Consider the following 19407-nt stretch of genomic DNA (forward strand, 5'->3'; position numbering starts at 1 on the left):
CCGCGAAAACACCATCATCATTAAGGGTCTGTATTTTCTTACAATCCTTTTAATTTCAAGGAGACTAGTTTCATTGGCTCTTTCGCGATGGTCACGGTCTTTACGGTGGTCAGACGCCCACTATAGTAGTTCTTTGAGACGTACGTGCTATACCGCTGGACAATTTCGGGGCGTCTGAAAGCTTACATCAGGGGCCTCAGTTGTGTCGAAGACGCGGAATGCGCAACTACACCCAGAGAAGTGGTTGTGCACTGGACGGTTATGAGGACGACTACATTCCATTCCCGCGTCGTGTATGCAAAGGTTTTCCACCACCAGCGCACTCTCACAACCGTCAGAGTTATCTTCAGTACTGTGGCCGACTGTAATGAGGACTCAGGTTTGCTCGCACGGCGGGCACTAGAGAAGATGAAGAGGAAGAAGTAAACAGGTGCTCTGGCCCGATTGTCTACTTCACTCCCATGTACAATATATATATATATATATATATATATATATATATATATATATATATTTGTGAGGCCATAGCACCCCTCACCCACCCACCAACACCAGCAAAACTGAAAACTTTCCGCCTGTGCGTTGAGATGTTCCATCCATGACGTCACGTGAAAAGTACCTGTAGTGAGCGGCGAACGTTCTGTTTATTTCGCACCCAGTATAGCCGGTTGCAAGCGTTTGAGCAGCTGAAAAATTTTTTTTCTCTATTTACTAACGCCGCTGGAAGGTGACGCGGGTCTTGTTTTCGGGTATCCTCATGGCGCACTCCGAGCGTTTGAGCGTCCGTCAGTCTCGACACTGGAAGAACACGGTACCATCACTACTGACACCCACAATTTGGGTTTCATTTCCAACGAAATGAGACACAATTTTTTCCATGCTTTTTGACCTTACGGAGAAGCACCCATGCTGCCCCGGCTGCATGCCAGAGTTCACCGCCTGCAAACTAGTCCTCGCAAAGTACACGCATGATGTAGAGAAGATAGCGTGCACAAAGGATGACAGGTTAGCCACAGAATAAAGAAGAAACAAATGCGCGCCAAGATGAGGAAAAATAACGATATGTACGAAGTGGGAAAGTCGAACATGACATCGATCGCGCTGGCAAATCATCACGCGAAGAAAGGCCATATCCTCGATTCAGACGCAGCAGCTATCTCATAGCCAGAGAAACATCGCTCTACGCTCTTCCTGCTATAGAGTAATCCTACATCCAGTCAGCCGCACATGGGAATACCCGGACAGGTGCTAATTAATGCACCAGATACCTAAGCCCATGATCGTTATGCCGTCTTTCCGGAATACTAGGGAGCTCTGTGCATATTCGTTAATGTGAACAAGGCGCCCGTTATGGGCCTCGAAACGGCAACATTTGCGTTTTCTTTCTCACTTTTCTTTATTTTGGCGAGTGTTTCTTTCCCCTGTGTATCCTCGTCCGACGGTATTCCGTCGAACTCTTGACTACAGGTTAGCGCTGTGTAGCAATGCTTGCCTTGTGGGCAAAGGCTTTGGATCACCGTCATCCGTAAGTTTCTACCAGCTACACTTCGCCTCACGGAAACGCAGCAGCAAGCCATTAGACCCTTACACTGCGTTGCAAGCACAAAGGTACACAGCCGTGCACACCGCTGCAACTTGCCTCAGCCAACGCGATTCGCTATAGGCGTCGCGAATGCCTAATGTGCCGTAGTGGTATACAAACGAAGACAAAAGTTTGACGCGTCTGTGGCTACAATGCCAAACTGCACTCTTGCGCCTTCTGACAAAGCACGCGCCTCGAATTACGTATTGCCAGGCACACGAGCACAACGGGAGAGGCACTCCTTATTCCCTATCGCGACACTATCCATGCTTTATTCGTCAGAAAGGGCAGGACCCGAAGCGGGTCATGCTGTACCGAAGTTGAATTCATACCGACAGCGGCGCCAGATCAAAGACCAGAGAACTAACGGTGAACGTTTTAGGGCAATGACTTTTTAATTGTTTCAATAACAGATGAGAGTGAATTTAAAAAAAGTCACTGGCGGTTACGACACTCCCTGATGCGACATTTGAGCGCAGCTGCATGCATGTTTTCCTTTCGCGATATATTGACTGGCTCAGATAGTATATATCTCGTGCGTCATGTTGCAACCGGAGTGAAGTGTGACACGACTGCCTCACTAATCGTGACGCATGGGCGCGATTCACAGCAGCCGCCGCAGACAGACCCCCGCTAATGCAGCGCTTTGTTTCCATACAGACGACGCGCGCTACTCTGGCGCCATCACGTAGGCATCGTCGCCGCAAAACCCCGTCTTGCGCTGCACTACCCTTTTCTTCTCACGCTTTCGCCCCACTCTCCTCCTCCGCTTTCCGTCTCATAGTTAAGCTGCACCCTCCTTCTGCGCTTTCCTCCTCGCGCTATCCCCGTCTTTCTTCTCCCGCTGCGCTCCGCATTGGCTCTCATCTAATTCCCCGTATTCTCCCAGGCAGGAACAATATAACGTTTTCGTCACAGCTACGCGACCGGCGCCTCCCCTGTAGGCACCCTGCCAACACCACCCGCGAGCACGGAGTAAGACGCGCGAGTAGTCGCGTAGTCTGTCCTACGTAGGGTTCCCATCCCGCCGCCTCCATGCGCAAGCCTACAGCGTGTCACGGGCTTGCATCCAACCTGGGTGAGTCGACAACAGCCACATCGGGGTGTAGCTGAACGACAATTACTTTGGATTTGCTATTGGTAGAGGCTGGCGCGTACGCCGAGCCCTACTACCAAAAATTGCATGCCCCACCTATCCCGGTTTGGGATAGTGGCGTGATTCAGCCCCCCCGCAGTGCGATGGTAGGCCTCGGCACGGGGCCCCGGCCGCAATGATCACCGGAGAGCCCGACACCAGGTAAGTATGCCACATAGCGAGACGGGCTGACAGGTCATTCCAGGAACACGAGCATATGGGACAAGGGGAGAAGTTTAGTTAAAGCCTATTTGAAAGAGCAGCAAAGCAGCTAAAACCTGTGAAATATAATATTTGAACACAGAAGCATGCTTCACGTGGTAATGTATGTTGAGAACGCGGGAGAATTGCTTTCCAAGGACCACGTTGAGAAAAAATCTGTGTGCACACATGTAAACGACAAAAGTGGTGAACGTTCAGTTCCACCGTAGCGTTGGTCACTACCGGCAGTTGCGCAGGGTGAATCATGACTGAATCATGCTATAGCATGTATACATGCTATAAAAGCATACACTATACATGCTGTAGCATGTATAGTGTCGAGATGTATGGCATTTCAAATGAGTGTCCATCTGTGTTCGTCTGCCTGCCAATACGTAATTCGAGGCGCCCGCTCTGTCAAAAGGCGCAAGAGTGCAGTTTGGCATAGCAGCCGCAGACGCTGCAAACTTTTGTCTTGGCCTGCCTACCACTAGGACACATTACGCATTCGCGCCGCCTACAGCAAATCGCGTTGATTGAGGCAAGTAGCAGCAGTGTCGCGAGACCCGACGTGGGCCATTCTGTACCGAAGTTTAATCCGTACCGACAGCAGCGCCATATCAAAGACTGGCGAGCTGAGGATGAGCGTTTTACGGCAATAACGTTTTAATTGTTTCATGAAACAGTTTTGGAATAGCGCTTGAAAACAAATGTCAACGCCTTACATATGTAAAGAAATAGCGTCGCCATCCCTGTGCATGCGCGGAACGTTGACGTGCGCGACGATAACGTATACGTTATTTGACAAGTTTAACGTTTTAACTATTAAGCCCAAACACCGTGGGAGCGATTTTGTGTGCGGCTCCGTAGAGCGGAGGGTTTGAGCGACGAAATGGACCGCGATGCGAACAGATCACTCGTTCTTTTTGCTCGATCGTTCGGTTCCCACAATCTAGTATTCGTCGCTCGTCGCTCGGAAGTGCTACGAGTGACGAATACACGAAGCCTGAAATGAATGTACATCAATCAAGTACTACCGATTGTCGCACGGAACGAGCAAACGACTAAATTTTGTTACGTGCAACGGTATGAACCTACTGCAGGACCTTCCGAAATATTTTACGCTGCTCCTTGCACTAACACGCATCAACCTAAATTAATAAAGCACGCGTCACGCCAGTTTCGGCGCGCATTTGCTGCCCTCATACCGGCGACACCGGGGATCCGTCGCTCAGAGTCGTCACTCGCATGGGTGCGACTTGTTGGCGATGAGCGAACGCGACAGCAATTTTCATCGTGTCGCTTTTGTCGGACGCAAGATCGCTTGCATGGGGTTTGGGCTTGGCACATGGCAACCGATGGCGCTCTGTCTCCTAACGTCCTTCTTACGGTTGCGTTCCCACACGTTAAACTAAATGTCTTGAAGGGACGCGCACCGTAACGACCTGCGAAGGTGCTTGAGTTTAACGTACGTAAGGCGACAAACACTATTCTAAAACTGTCTATGATTACAGGTGAGTGGACTCAAAATATGGCGTTACCATGCTGCTAGGAGGGGGCTAGCTGCTCTGCCAACGTATAAACTGTGCCCCTTTTTGGCGCGTCCGCGAGCGAAACTAATTCCCTTTGTTCTCCCATGCAGGGGAACGCCACGATTTCGTCACAGCTCCTCTACCGGCGCCCCCACAGTATGGAGCCAGCTAGCCTACCACAGCACCACTGAAGCGCGTGGTCGTACTAAGATGTACCAACTCCGCCGCCTCCATTCGCAGCCTATAAAGCCCGACAGCGCGTAGATCTAAATAGCCTGCACCCAACCTGCGGGAGCCGACAGTACCCAGATCGATGTTGTCTGACTTTGGACTTGCTATTGGTAGGGGCTGGCGCGTACGCCGAGCCCCACCACCAAAAATTACATGCCCCACCTATCCCGCTTTGGGATAGTGGCGTGCTTCAGCCAACCGCAGTGCAATGGTAGGCCTCGGCACGGAGCCCCGGCCGCAATGATCACCGGAGAGCCCGACACCAGGTAAGTATGCCGCATAGCGCGACGGGCTGACAGGCCGTTCCAGGAATGACAGCATATGTGACAAGCGGAGAAGTTTAGTTAGAGCCTATTTGAAAGAAAAGCAAAGCAGCTGAACCTTGCGAAATAGAATATTTGATCACAGAAGCACTCTGCTCATCATTGTGTATACAGAGACCACGGAACAATTGCTCTTCAAGGACCACGTTGAGATAAAACAATGCGCACACACGTAAACGACAAAAGAGGCGAACCTTCTGTTGCACCGTAGTGTTGGTCCCCACCGGCAGTTGCGCATGCTGAATCATGACTGAATCAACAGTAAACGACTAAAGTATGTATATTGTCGAGCTACAAGATCACCGGCAAGCAGGTCTAGTGACCTTCCATAGACACGTGTACACTTTCGAGCGTGATCGCACTCGGCGCTGCCACCGTGCTCCGTGGTTTAATAGAGGTTTAATAAATTATTTTCAAACCTCCCTGGTCGCATTACACACGGCCCCGAGATGACCACCATCATTGCTGTGTTTTCTAACAATCCGTTTCGTTTCAAAGCGACTAGCTGTATTTTACTCTTTCACGATGGTCGCGGTCAGATGTGCACAACTATAGCTCTGCTTAAAGAACTGCCTGCCCAGGCAAAGCAGACCCATCTGAAATTCGGGTTTCTCCCTGCTTGCTCAAGTCACCAAGACGTCTGTCATTCAGCTTCACCAAGTTGTGCGTGCTGACCGGACTCGTCACAGCTCCGCCTCCACAGTGGGGTGCCGATACCGCAACACCACTGAACCACGTGGTCGTGCTTGATACCTACTCGGCCACCTCCATTCGCAGCCTATACGCGGCGTGCACGCCGATGGCCGCGCCACTGGTGGCGGCCTTGCGCAGAACGCATGGGAGAGGAGCGAGCCGCGCGCCGTAGCACGCCGTAGTTTGTTGCGTCGCTGATAGTGCTTCTCCATCTTATTTGTGTTTTCAGAGCAAAATAAGCAACACCCTTCGCATGTGTGGGATGGCCAAAGCTTCCGAAGAATGTCGAAGAAGAATTGTTGCAGGGTGGGGGGGCTCAAATACCGGCGAAAACGTGCCGGTGATACGGTTCTAATTATTCCCCGCAAAGCCTCATCAGCAGGAGCAACGGTGGCAATGGATCGTAGCTTCGGCGCGAAATTTCTTGTTCTCATCCTTTCCTTTGTCGCTTCGGTGTTTTTTCTTTTTTATTATTATTTTTTTACTCAATTGTAGTTAGACGGGTAAGCGACGAAGTTCGTCTGCAGTGCAACCTGCGGTTGAAAGGCATTTCGCTAAAGTTCGGAATGCCGTTTGCCGCTTATATTGTTTTCCGCTTCTTTACCGCGTTGGGCTAGCTAGGCAGCACGACTGCATGAGCGCATTGTTTTGCATGTTAAAGCTACAGAAGTTTGCAAGAACTGAAATTGTTAGTTTTATGTGGCCCGGTAAATCCTCGCACCAGCTGTCGCGCACTTCATGTTCGTACATTTATTTTATGCGTGGCTTCGCCCATGTTTAACTGTTGCTAGTTGCTTCATGCATAACTCCTGATTCTTTTGAGCTGCGAGGTTTTCACCCTGCCTCGTTTGTAAAGGGTATAAATCACGCTGTGTCTTATCGGAATGACACCAAGCAAGTGCTTCTTTAACAGCTTTATTCATTTCGCCCGGGGGCACCTTAGATATTGTGGTTTTTTTGGGAAATGTGTTTAGAAAATAGGTAGCTCAGGGCGAGAATTGCTAATAGTTACTGCATATGGTATTTTTGTTCTATTTTTCGCTGATCCATTTTTCGCTGAGTAGTTCGCGTCACATCATCATACCTTGATGCTGTCTGAGCAGACTTAACACGCCGAGTGATTTGTTTGTTTCACAACGTAGTCGCTTCTTGCAAGTGAATTTTGCACTCAGCTGAATTATTTCTTATTATGATTACGCCGCATAGGACTAAACCCGGCCTTGCCGCCAGCGCTGTATCTAATTTGACTGGCGCTGCTCTGCCTTTAAATATATCATGTGGCCATTCTCTCTAGTAACATTTAAAAAAAGTACTGCAATGTTAGTCACACTATAGCTTTGTACGTTTCCAAGCAGTTCCCTTAGGGAATTTAAAATTGCAAAAACTGCAGCGCGAACGGCAGTTCATCGGCGGTACAGCGCTAACACGCGCTTTTATTAACCCGTGCGTTTGGTGGCTTCGTTGACTATAGTGTACGCGTTTCTATCAATAAATTCGCAATTATTCTACTTCAGGCGACTTTCACTACACTTATTCGGCGGCGTCACATGTATTCATCGGCAGAAAAATCTCAACGGTATATGCAGACATCGCACCGTGCGGATTTGTTATCTAAGTCTGCACTAACGACGGGTGCTTATTATTGAGGTACAGAAGCAGCATTACGGCAAGCGTAGAATTAAAGAAAAAAAAAACGGTCGAGACATCGCATTAGTCAATAAAATTTGTCGGCTAGTTTACATGAGCTCCACTTCATGTAAATGGTCTTCATGGCGTTTGTCTGCGGGACGCACCTGGCGCGTATGTGGACCATGTTGCCCCAAACACCGGTAACACCTTGTTCATACCCGCTCCCACAGAGGTCTGCGTCTTCTCTACAGCTGTCACCGCAGAAGAAGCAGTCTGGCGCCCGAACCAAGGACAAATCGCAGCCGCGAACTTCAGTCACCCTTGCTGCAAAGCGTTGTCGTCTGCTACTGCTCCCACGCGTATTGTTGGAAGCGCCCGCTAGGTGGCTATCAGTGGCGCCTCTATAGGCGGTGCACGCGGCCTATAAGCCCGATAGCGGCACTATCGGAACAGACCAGATGCATAGAGTTTCATATTACTACAACCAGAGGGAAATCTGGCGTTGCGATCGTTCAACTATCATGGGAATGATGCGAAGTGCAGGCTACGAATTATTATTCAGTTGATTGGCCAACTAGCCTACAGCTATTTTTTTGGCAGTTTGGTTTCGCTCCCAGCACAATTGCTTTAAACCGCATTGGGGCAGTGTGATGCAAACCTATCTGCCTTTGTTCTGTTGTTCGAAGTGGCGATAGCGCGCTGGGCCAGCGGCTGGGCCGATGCTTGTGTCGCGGTGTGGTGACGAAGACCTGACAAGAAAGCGACGGCATCGTAAACGTTGAAACAACGTGTTTTGACCGTTTTGACCTTGATTTGTTAAGTGTGTTAGGTTGGCACTGTAGCGTTACGTGCTTTATCAAACTTCAGAAGAGCAGAAAGGAAGGGACTACTGATACAAGCACGATACTACGCACATGTTCTATACTTAGAACCCTTAAAGTACGTAGAAAACGTGGCATGCCTACTGATAATCTTAAGTGGTACTTTCAATAAAATGTGTCCCAATTGTGTACCTACTTGTGCTTTCTTCTGGGGTGACTGATGGGGCCGGCGTTTACCGGTCCACCGGTTATATGCCCTACGCATTACATTGCCTGCCCATCTCGATTATTTTCTCTTAATATCAAATAGAATATCGGCTTTCCACGTTTGCATCCACACCGCTCTCTTCCTGTCTCTTGTCGTTGCACGTAACGTCTTTCGTTATGCCGCTCTTTGCGTGGCCGGTATGTATATGCAACTTGCTCTTTTGCTACAGCTGTTTGGCTTCCTGCACATGTTTATATTTGCAGTGCGAGCCTTAAAGCAGTAAAGTTTAGCTGCACACATTTGCTGGGTTTTCAATAGCCTGCGAGTAACCTTATTCTATTGGTGATGGACAGTGCAATAGAAAGACGGCTGACTGCTTGTACAACGCATTTCGTTTGCTATATAAATGGTTTATTTCTAGTGGCTTCACAATCAAATTTGGTTGAGGGCGTCATTACGCATTTATGTGCTCATTGAAATGTGTGTTCCAGGACATTTGAGAACCAAAACTTACTTGAGGTAGGCAAAGTTGCAGCTTCTTGGCTGTATAGTCTGCTGTCGCAAAATGGGTAAACGCAAAGCCACGCCATAATTACACCTGCTGGCGCGCACTTCAGAAGATGCAGTACGTCAATATCTCTATAATGAAGCATACTCGTAGGAGGCCACAAGCGTCCCAGCTAGCACTGCAGTGGATATGCTTAAAAGTACTTGAAGACCTTCAGTAATCGTGACAGCCGACGCAGCCTTTCGAAAGAGCGAGATAGTTCGCAAGTGCCTGTCGTCTGCGTGAAAAGTCTTGCGTTCGCAGCGAGCAGGCATCGTAGCAGACGACATTTGTAGCATCCCTCGATCTCAAAGGCGCAACACTTTCTCACAATACAAAGTTTTCATTTCCATGCATACTTAATCAGTACTTTTATATAAGTACATTCACTGTTGTCGCTGTTTTAAAAATAAATAATTATTCACTGGCTCTAAATCGGGAACAGAATTGCAGAACAATGTATAACCCCGGCGTGCCTTGGTGGTAAACTGCTCTTCAATCGCAAAGTTCATATAGTGTGCATTATATAAAATGCTACAGAAATAAAGCTAGATTTTACACGAAAATAGTTTAGTGTAGCTTCGTTTAGTGTGCCGCAAGCAAACGCCACTAGTCTAAAGATCGAAGTCAATGCGGAGCCTGTGCTTCCCATCATTCCCATGTAGGTTGAGGCAACGCTATGGACATCGACAGTAGCGCCACATTTCCTTCTAGTGTATTCGTTTAGAAGATGGATGACAATTTCAAAGGCGTGATTTTCGATTCCGTATGGGTAGGGGCTGGCGCGTACGCCGAGCCCCACTACCAAAAATTACATGCCCCACCTACCCCGGTTTGGGATAGTGGCGTGCTTCAGCCACCCGCAGTGCAATGGTAGGCCTCTGCACGGGGCCCCGGCCGCACTGATCACCGGAGAACCCGACACCAGGTAAGTATGCCGCATAGGGCGACGGGCTGACAGGCCGTTCCGGGAACGACAGCATGTGGGACAAGGGGAGAAGTTTAGTTAGAGCCTATTTGAAAAAGCTGCAAAGCAGCTAAAGCGTGTAAAACAGAACACTTGAACACAGAAGCATCCTGCACATAATCCTGTATGTAGAGAACGCGAAACAATTGCTTTTCAAGGACCACGTTGACAAAAAATTATGTGCACACACGTAAACGACAGAGAACGTTCCCTTCCACCGTAGCGTCGCTCACCACTGGCAGTTCCGCATGCTGAATCATGACTGAATCAAAAGTAAACCACAAAAGTAGGATATTGTTGAGCTACAAGATCACCGGCAAGGAGGTTTAGTGACCGTCCATAGACGCACGTACACTTTCGCGTGGGATCGCACTCGGCGCTGCCACCACGCCCCGTGGAACCATCGACCTAAAGAGGTTTTAAAAATGTGTTTCAAACCTCCTTCATCACACCACATACGGCCCCCAGAACAGCATCGTCAACAAGGGTCCGTACTTTCTAAGAATCCGCTTCATTTCAAAGTGACCAGCTTGATTTTATTCTTGCATGATGGTCACGCTCTTTACGGTGGTCAGAGGTCCAAAATTATAGCTCTTTGAGACCTGCGTGCTGACGCAAGAGAGTTCTGGGGGGTCTGAAGGTTTATATAAGGGGTTCAGGGGCAAGTTCGAGCCGCGTGCGTTCCGCATTGCCCTTGCTGGGTGCAGGGCTCAGCAGGGCTTTAAGTTAGCCAGTGAAAAATAGCAAATATTCTTACAGAAAAGAGACCAGAATAGTGACTACACAGCGAAGGCAAGTTTTGCTGTTGGACAGCTCATAGCTAAATCTACCAAGGCGTCAACGGTGGGTGCCTGCATAAAGAACTGCCTGCCCAGGCAAAGCAGACCCATTCGGGTTTCTCCCTGCATGCTCAAGACATCAAGACGTCTATCATTCAGCTTCATCAAGTTATGCGTGCTGACCGGACTCGTCATATAGCTCCGCTACCAGCGCCACCACAGTGGGGTGCCTACCACAACACCACTGAACCACGTGGTCGTACTTGATACCTACTCGGCCGCCTCCATTCGCAGCCCGATAGCGTCACTATCGGAATAGCCCAGATGCACGACGTTTCATATTACTACAACCAGAGGGAAATCTGCCGCTGCTATCGTTCAACTATCATGGGAATGATGGGAAGTGCAGGCTAGGGATCATTATTCAGTTGACTGGCGGACTAGTCGGACTAGTCTACAGCTATTTTTCGTCAGTCATTGGGGCAGTGCTCGAAGTGGCGATATCGCGCTGGGCCAGCGGCTGTGTTTGTGTGGGAGTGTGGGGACGAAGCCCTGACGAGAAAGCGACGGCATCGTAAACGTTCAAAGAACGTGTTTTGACCGTTTGGACCGTTTTGACCATTTTGATATTGATTTGTTAAATGTGTTATTTTGGCGCTGTATAGCGTTACGTGCTTATCAAACTTCACAAGAGCAAAAGGAAAGGACTACTGACACAAGCACGATACACCGTACGTGTTCTATGCTTAGAACTTTTAAAGCACGTAGAAAACGTGGCAAGCCTACTAGTAAGCTTAAGTGCGGCTTTCATTGAAATGCGTCGCGATTGTGCATCTACTGGTGCTTTCTTCTGGGAAGATTGATCGCGCCGGCGTTTACCGGTCCACCGGTTATATGCCCTACGCATTTCATGGCCTGCCCATCTCGATTATTTTCTCTTAATGTCAGATAGAATATCGGCTTTCCCCGTTTGCATCCACACTGCTCTCTTCCTGTCTCTCGCCGTTGCACGTAACATCTTTCGTTCAGTCGCTCTATGCGTGGTCAGCACGCAGATGCCACTTACTCTTCTGCTACAGCTGTTTGGCTTCTTGTACGTGCTGATATTTGCAGTGCGAGCCTTAAAGCTGTAAAGTTTAGCTGCACTCATGTGCTGGCTTTTCAATACCCTGCGAGTAACATTATTCTATTGGTGATGGACAGTGCAATAGAAAGACGGCTGACTGCTTGTACGACGCATTTTGTTTACTAGATAGACGGTTTTACTTCTAGTGGCTTGACAATCAAATTTGGTTGAGGGCGTCATTACGCATTTATGTGCTCGTTGAAATGTGCGTTGCAGGACATTTGAGAACAAAAACTTACTTGTGGTAGGAAAGGTCGCAGCTTCCTGGCTGTATAGTCTGCTGTCGCAAAAAGGGTAAGCGCAAAGCCACGCCATAATTACACCTGCTGGCGGGCACTTCAGAAGATGCGGTACGTGAATATACTGTATATTGAAGCACACTCGTAGGAGGCCACAAGCGTCCCAGCTAGCACTGCAGTAGATGTGCTTAAATGTACTTGAAGACATTCAACAATCGTGACAGCCGACGCATCCTTTCGAAAGAGCGAGAGAGTTCGCAAGTACATGTCGTCTGCGTGAAAAGTATCGCGTTCGCAGCGAGCAGGTGTCGTAGCAGACGGCACTTGTAGCATTCCTCTCAAAGGCGCAAGACTTTCTCACAATGCAAGGTTTTTATTTCCATAAATATTTGATGAGTATGTTTATATAAGCACATTGACGGTTGTTGTTGCTGTTGTAAAAATAAATAAATGATTATTCACTGGGGCCAAATTGGGAACAGAACTGCAGAACTATGCATACGCTGGTGTGCCCCGATGGTAAACTGTACTTCAATCTTAAAGTCATGCAAAGCTAATGTAATGTATTGATCATTATATAACATACTGCAGAAATAACATTAGGTTTTACGCGAAAATATTTTAGTATAGCTTCGTTTACGGCGCCGCGACAAAGCGCCACCAGGCTAAAGATCGGAGCAAATGCGAAACCTTCAAGCGCCACATTTCGCTCTAGCGAATTTGCGTGGAAACTGTGCTTACACCAAAACCCGCGAGCGCCTATACTAACTGCAGTCAGGTAGAACAGGACGCCAATTTCAAAAGCCTGATTTTCGATTCCGTATGGGTAGGGGCTGGCGCGTACGCCGAGCCCCACTACCAAAAATTACATGCCCCACCTACCCCGGTTTGGGATAGTGGCGTGCTTCAGCCAACCGCAGTGCAATGGTAGGCCTCTGCACGGAGCCCCGGCCTCCAAGATCACCGGAGAGCCCGACACCAGGTAAGTATGCCACGTAGCGCGATGGGCTGACAAGCCATTACAGGAACGACAGCATATGTGATGAGCGGAGAAGTTTAGTTAAAGCTTATTTGAAAGGGCCGCAAAATATCTAAAGCTTCCGAAATATAATATTTGAACATGAAAGCATCCTGTGCTTAATCCTGTATATGGGGAACGCGGAACAACTGCTTTTTAGGGACCATGTGTTGCGAAAAAACTATGTTCACACACGTAAACGACAAAAGGGGCGAACGTTCTGCTGCACCGTAGCGTTGGCCACCACCGGCAGTTGCGCATGCTGAATCATGAGTGAATCAAAAGTAAACGACAAAGGTGGTATATTGTTGGTGTACAGGATCACCGGCAAGGAGGTTTAGTGGCCGTGCATAGACGCGCGTACACTTTCGCGCGTGGTCGCGCTCGGCGTTGCCACCACGCCCCGTGAAACCTTGGTACCCAAAGAGGCTAAAGAATGACCGCCCAAGCACTTCCTACAGATGGTTAAACAGCGAAGGTGAAACGTGCGGCCCCTGCGTTTATCAAACGACGGCTGAGCTGCCGGATCCTCGGTACGGAGTTGCTGCTAGCGCTCGGCTGTACGAGCCTGTTCTTGTGCCCGGTCCGTAGCATCGGCATGGAGTAGACGAGCTCGTTTCCGGTTCTGCTCGCGGAGTTGCTGATCGAAAGCTGCCTGCTCCTCAGTAGTTTCCATGACGCGTTGCCTACCCATTTCGGAGCCAGAGAGAAACTGCTGTGCGCGCGCTCGGCTGCGACGGAGAGCTACGACGTCACTTTTGACGGAGCCAATCGCGCGCCTCTATTTCTCTTCTTTTTTTTTTCTCGCATGCGCATGTGTTTGCGCCGGAGGAGTTTTCGGCGAACATGCGGCAGACGGACGGACGAATCGGCTAGGCGTATACAGCTTCGCTGAAATATTTTTTAAGCCTCCTTGGTCGCGCTATATACGGCCCCGTAAATACCATCCTCATTAAGGGTCCGTATTTTCTAGCAATCTGTTTCATTTCAAAGCGACTAGCTTTATTTTACTGTTTCACGATGGTGATGGTCTTTACGGTGATCAGACGTCTACTATTATTGCTCTTTGAGACTTGCGTGCTGCCGCAAGAGAGTTCTGTGGCGTCTGAAGGTTTATATCGGCGGTTCAAGGGCAAGTGCGTGTCGTGTGCGTTCCGCGTTGCCCTTGCTAAGTGCAAGGCTCATCAGAGCTTTAAGTTAGCCAGTGAAAAACAGCACCGATTCTTACAGAAAAGAGCCCAGAAGAGCGACGACACAGTGAGGGCAAGTTTTGCTATTTTGCAGCTCATAGCTAAGTCTTCCAAAGCGTTCAAGGTGTGTCCTTATAAAGGGATGCCTGGTCAGGTAAAGCAGACCCATCTTAACGACGTATTTCTCCCAGCTTGGTCAAGCCGTCAAGGCTTCTATAGTTCAGCTTCACCAAGATGTACGTGCAGATCGGACAAGCTATACACCTCGAATAGCTAAAGCTTTTTTTAATTTTGTCTTGGTGACGTCTTGAGAAGCCAATGGCAAGCTGTACTATAGACATTTTATGATTTAGGTTATTTGATGTATTCATAAGTTACCTTCAGTTGATGTTGCTCTTTTATACTGTTAAGGAGGTTGCATCCTTGCAGATTATCCGCGCTGTTTAATTGTGGAAATGGTATATCCAAACCGAACATATCTGTTGCCGCGAGCCATTAACATGCAACCGGCAGGCACGCATCTTGAACTAAAGTTTGCCATGCTTGGAACACAAAGCTACATCCTATTTTGCAACCAATATTGGTCAGCTGACCTAGCTACAGAAAGAGAACTTTTTTATATCCCGAGTTAGAAAATTTCACCACTACAAGCTCCACATTCAATATTTGTCCCCAACAAAAAAATATGTGTGAACTCTAAGGCTGCAATGATAAATTAATGGCAATGAAAGTGGATGAAAAAACAACTTGCCGCAGGTGGGGAACGATTCCACGTCTTCGCATTACGCGTGCGATGCTCTAACCAATTGAGCTACCGCGGCGCCGTTTCCCTATCCACTTTCATTGCCATTAATTTATCATTTCTTTATATTCAATTAGTAAGTACAAGTAATTTCCCCTATGTTCTTCTTGGTGTCTTTGTTTGTTGGCTTCTCATGATATGATTAATAAAAATCGGGCCCCTCGGTTAACCACCTTTCTAACGAGGGTCTCGCATCCGGCAACACTGTTGCCTTCAGGTAGCATGTGCGGGTTTATTAACCGGTTGCCTTCACCCAGAGAGATCACATACTCGTGATGCCTGAGGCAGAAAGGATGTTCCACATCCGACGCCAAGGCTTGTGAGGGGTGGCGCTGGCTAACATTCCCAAGGTTATTTCTAGTAGTAACACATAAATACCCAAGAAAGTGGACGGGGAGACGGCACCGCTGTAGCTCAATCGGTTAGAGCATCGCACGCGCAATGCGAAGACGTGGGATCGTTCCCCACCAGCGGCAAGTTCTTTTTTCACCCACTTTCATTGCCATTAACCTGTCAAATGCTATTCAGTATCACCAGCAGGCTTTACACGTTGCTACATACAAGAACGTGTAAAAACAGACATGCAGTATGTAAACAAAGTAGAAACTAAAGATACATGAAAACAGTATCCTGCAACTATTTCCCTTCAAATAAAACAGAGTCCCAGATTTGTAGCATGACATCTTGAAGTTTTCAAAAACGTGACCATGTAGGCTTTACATGCTGTAACACAGCACAGGATGTTTCTTCTTCGATGTAAAGAATGCTTGCTACATTTTAATAAATTAACTCTCTAGAAAAATTTAAGCGCGAACATAACTAAATGCAGATGTTGGACTAATCAGAAATGTGACATAATTCTATCTTTCCGGTGCTTTTAACAGAATAGGGCAGGAGGTAGGCTTGTATTCGGAAATGTTACTCGCAAGGATTACCATGTGACGACAAAAGATTATGTAGTGGGAGCCCATGCCTATCACTGCTCTTTACATATGCATGACCTGTACAAGATGCAGGCATTAGGGGGTTCGGTACGCCTTGAAAAACATAAAGTTGCCAGCGCGAATACCTGAAAGCACACATGTTCTGGGGAAATGTAAAAGTGAAAAACGTAAATTATTACATAAGTCATACTGAAAAATGTATTGCTGCTGTTAATTGGATTACAAGTAAAAAAATGTCGTATACCTGTCCGGTTACATGCCAGCATATACGTGGAGTTGTAATAGGCATGCGTTTTGGTGACACTTTTTATGCCACCACAGTGTAACCTTTCAAGTAAAATCAATTGAAGGCCTGCCTTCCTACTGTTCTATTCATTTCATATTTATAGCACTGGAGATACTTAATAAGCAATGAGAAACGTAAATACAGCTTGCACGCTGTCATACATCAGCAGGTCAGCTGACTATGTCCAACAACACACTTCGAAAAAGCTTTCGCATAGCCTGCTATGGTCATCACTTGAAGCTTCAGCAAAGAACAACCCCAATCCCCCCTCTCATAGCTTACTTCAGCAGGAAGAAAATTCAATATCTCATTAGCTGTATGAACCACTCCTTAAATAAATAGGCATCCTACTTTTGCCACATCGTGCCACCAAAGTTCTGAGCATGCTGCGAGCAAGACAACGTATTCTCAATATGCATAATACCTTCAAGGGTTAGAGAAGAAAGGGGTTAACCGAGGGGCCCGATTTTTATTAATCATATCATAAGAAGCCAACAAACAAAGACACCAAGGGCAACATTGGGGAAATTACCTTTACTTACCGATTGAATTAAAGAAATTATAAATTAATAGCAATAAAAGTGGATGAAAAACAACTTGCCGCAAGTGGGGAACGATCACACGTCTTCGCATTTCGCGTGCTATGCTCGCATGCGTAATGCGTAATGCACGCGTAACCTTAAGGTGCACTGTACTTGAGTACCAGTCTATGCGTAACTTTCAGAGTAAAATTAACGTCAAAAGCAGAAAACATTAAAAGAAAATTGAATGGCCAGAGAGTAGGCATTCCCCGTGAAGCTAAAGTGAGAAAGCTGTAAGACGTGCAGTTCCAGACAACAAAGACCGAACACCATCTATGAACAGCACAATAAAAGTAATAAAATACTATTAGAATAGGACACCGGATAGTGTCGTCTTCAAGCTCCAAACAATTCCCAACTTTGTCATAGTTTTTCTTGATATTGAGGACTAGATAAAACATTCCACAATGCTTTATTACTCTTCATGCATATTGAATAATGCCTAGCTTATGTCTGTCTTTACTGGTTTCTCCAAAACATATAGCTCCTCATTCCAGGTGCACTTGACAAGCTATACGACAAAATTTGTTTTCCTTGAGGCTTATGTGTTTGAAAATCCAGTCCTTACATAGCTATGCACAAAAGATGCACAAAGGAGCAGCTATATGAGTTGTTTTCGAGAACGGGGCGTCATGTCATTGGCATCCTTAAGTGATAACTGCCACACCCCTACCTCCAACCTTCGAGAGTACTACCTGCGCAGTACTGCATGGAAGTATTCAAGCTATTAAACTGGGAAGGCTTAGGAGCAAGGATCAACGGCGAATATCTCAGCAACCTTTGGTTTGCAGATGACACTGTTCTGTTCAGTAACACTGCAGACGAGTTACAACAAATAATTGAGGACCTTAATGTGACGCAATGCACTGTCATGCACACGCGCACTCAGTTGGCTGTAACGCCCCCTTTGATAGTATGTATATATAAGAGTGTGTTCCGTTCAATAAAGCCCCTTTTTCTTGACGCACATGATTGCGCGCAAACCACACTTAACATAGAGAGCGTAAGGGTGGGGTTGGAGATTAATATACACAAGACAAGATAATGATGATTAGCCGGGCAAGGGAACAGGAGTTCAGGATCGCCAGTCAGCCAGTGAAGGAGTACGTTTACCTAAGTCAATTTCTCACAGGGGACCCTGATCGTGTGAAGGAAATTTTACAGAAGAATAATAAAGATGGGTTGGAGCGCATACGGCAGACATTGTCAGATCCTGACTGGAAGCTTGCCATTATCATCAAAATAAAAGGTGTACAATCAGTGCGTTCTACCGGTGCTGACATATCGGGCAGAAACTTGGAGACTGAGAAAGAAGCTTGAGAACAAGTTCCGGACCGCGCAAACAGCGATGTAACAAAGAATGCTAGCGTACCGGTGGAATTGTGGCGTGATTATGGCTCAGTGTTCGTATCGTCTCTTGTCGAAATAAACTTTTTCTAAACACACATAACGTTAAGAGACAGAAAGAGAGCGGTTTGGATCAGAGAGCAAACGGGTATAGCCGATATTCTAATTGACATTAAGAGAAAGAAATGGAGCTGTGCAGGTCACGTAATGCGCAGGTTAGATAAATAAATTCCCCATTTACCCATTCAGTAACCATTACGGTTACAGAATGGGTGCCAAGATAAGGGAAGCGCAGTCGAGGACGGCAGAAGCCTAGGTGGGGCGAGGAAATTAGTAAATTCGCGGGCGCTAGTTGGAATCGGTTGGCGCAAGACAGGGGTGATTGGAGATCGCAGGGAGAGGCCTTCGTCCTGCAGTGGACATAATATAGGCTGATGACGATGATGATGATGACCTGCATTCAATACAGCTAGAACTGTCTATTTTCTGTTTCATCACTGTCGCATCCTTAACTAAGGTGTACAAGACATCACAAAACAAATACAATAAGTCATCAATCAGTAACAAACAACCAAACTGTAAAGAACATATGCCTATATTATCGATACAAGTCTATCTACAAAGATATGAAGATAGGTCCTGAATTGCCTTCAGAAGGAGCATTATGCTCAGTTGCGTCGAGAACGTAATTTCACAAATGCAAATGAAAATTCGAAAGGATGAAGATTGGACTTCCGAATGAGTATGTAATGTGTAGGAATGTAACAGATAGAGCGTACTTCTTTTGTCTCTGAAACACTAAGAACTTCGAAAGAAATGAGCACTTCTATGGAAATAAGCATCAGCACGCTACTATACATGTACAACCAGTCTTCTTTGAAGAAGCAATGCAACAGTTTAAATAAGATCCACGAGAATTAAGCCACCATGCTACAAGCAGTTTAAAAATTACATTGAAAAAAAGCACCTTTTCAACTTATAGTTCAGCAAGTTTAATGCATTTAAAAAGTTCCGGAGAGCTGTAAGTTCTTTTACGTGTGACCATACTAATGTGTGACCACTTATATTAACACTACACAGTGCAAACAAGTAACGGCGATAACCATGCATAACGTTCCTGCACCCGAAAATGAGAAGCCACTTGCGCCGCCATAAGTTAAATAATTAGCAAATTAACATAACAAAAACTGTGTATGTAATCATGTCTAAATGCTAAAGGCAAGACG

At 46.9% G+C, this 19407-nt stretch overlaps 6 non-coding genes across 6 annotated transcripts; 1 reads left to right on the forward strand and 5 right to left on the reverse strand.

Annotated features, from left to right (window-relative positions):
- Positions 1–2723: 2723 nt before the first annotated feature.
- Positions 2724–2887, reverse strand: LOC126534986 (U1 spliceosomal RNA). The gene has a single exon (XR_007600440.1). It is a non-coding gene; the product is annotated as a U1 spliceosomal RNA (small nuclear RNA).
- A 1905-nt stretch (positions 2888–4792) lies between these two features.
- Positions 4793–4955, reverse strand: LOC126534965 (U1 spliceosomal RNA). The gene has a single exon (XR_007600431.1). It is a non-coding gene; the product is annotated as a U1 spliceosomal RNA (small nuclear RNA).
- A 4720-nt stretch (positions 4956–9675) lies between these two features.
- LOC126534976 (U1 spliceosomal RNA) lies at positions 9676–9838 on the reverse strand. The gene has a single exon (XR_007600437.1). It is a non-coding gene; the product is annotated as a U1 spliceosomal RNA (small nuclear RNA).
- Positions 9839–12840: 3002 nt separating this feature from the next.
- LOC126534993 (U1 spliceosomal RNA) lies at positions 12841–13003 on the reverse strand. Its single transcript, XR_007600445.1, has one exon. It is a non-coding gene; the product is annotated as a U1 spliceosomal RNA (small nuclear RNA).
- A 1966-nt stretch (positions 13004–14969) lies between these two features.
- TRNAT-CGU (transfer RNA threonine (anticodon CGU)) lies at positions 14970–15042 on the reverse strand. The gene has a single exon. It is a non-coding gene; the product is annotated as a tRNA-Thr (tRNA).
- A 384-nt stretch (positions 15043–15426) lies between these two features.
- Positions 15427–15499, forward strand: TRNAA-CGC (transfer RNA alanine (anticodon CGC)). The gene has a single exon. It is a non-coding gene; the product is annotated as a tRNA-Ala (tRNA).
- Positions 15500–19407: the final 3908 nt, after the last annotated feature.

This window comes from Dermacentor andersoni, chromosome 7, assembly GCF_023375885.2.
Source record: "Dermacentor andersoni chromosome 7, qqDerAnde1_hic_scaffold, whole genome shotgun sequence".
Taxonomy (NCBI): Eukaryota; Metazoa; Arthropoda; class Arachnida; order Ixodida; family Ixodidae; genus Dermacentor; species Dermacentor andersoni.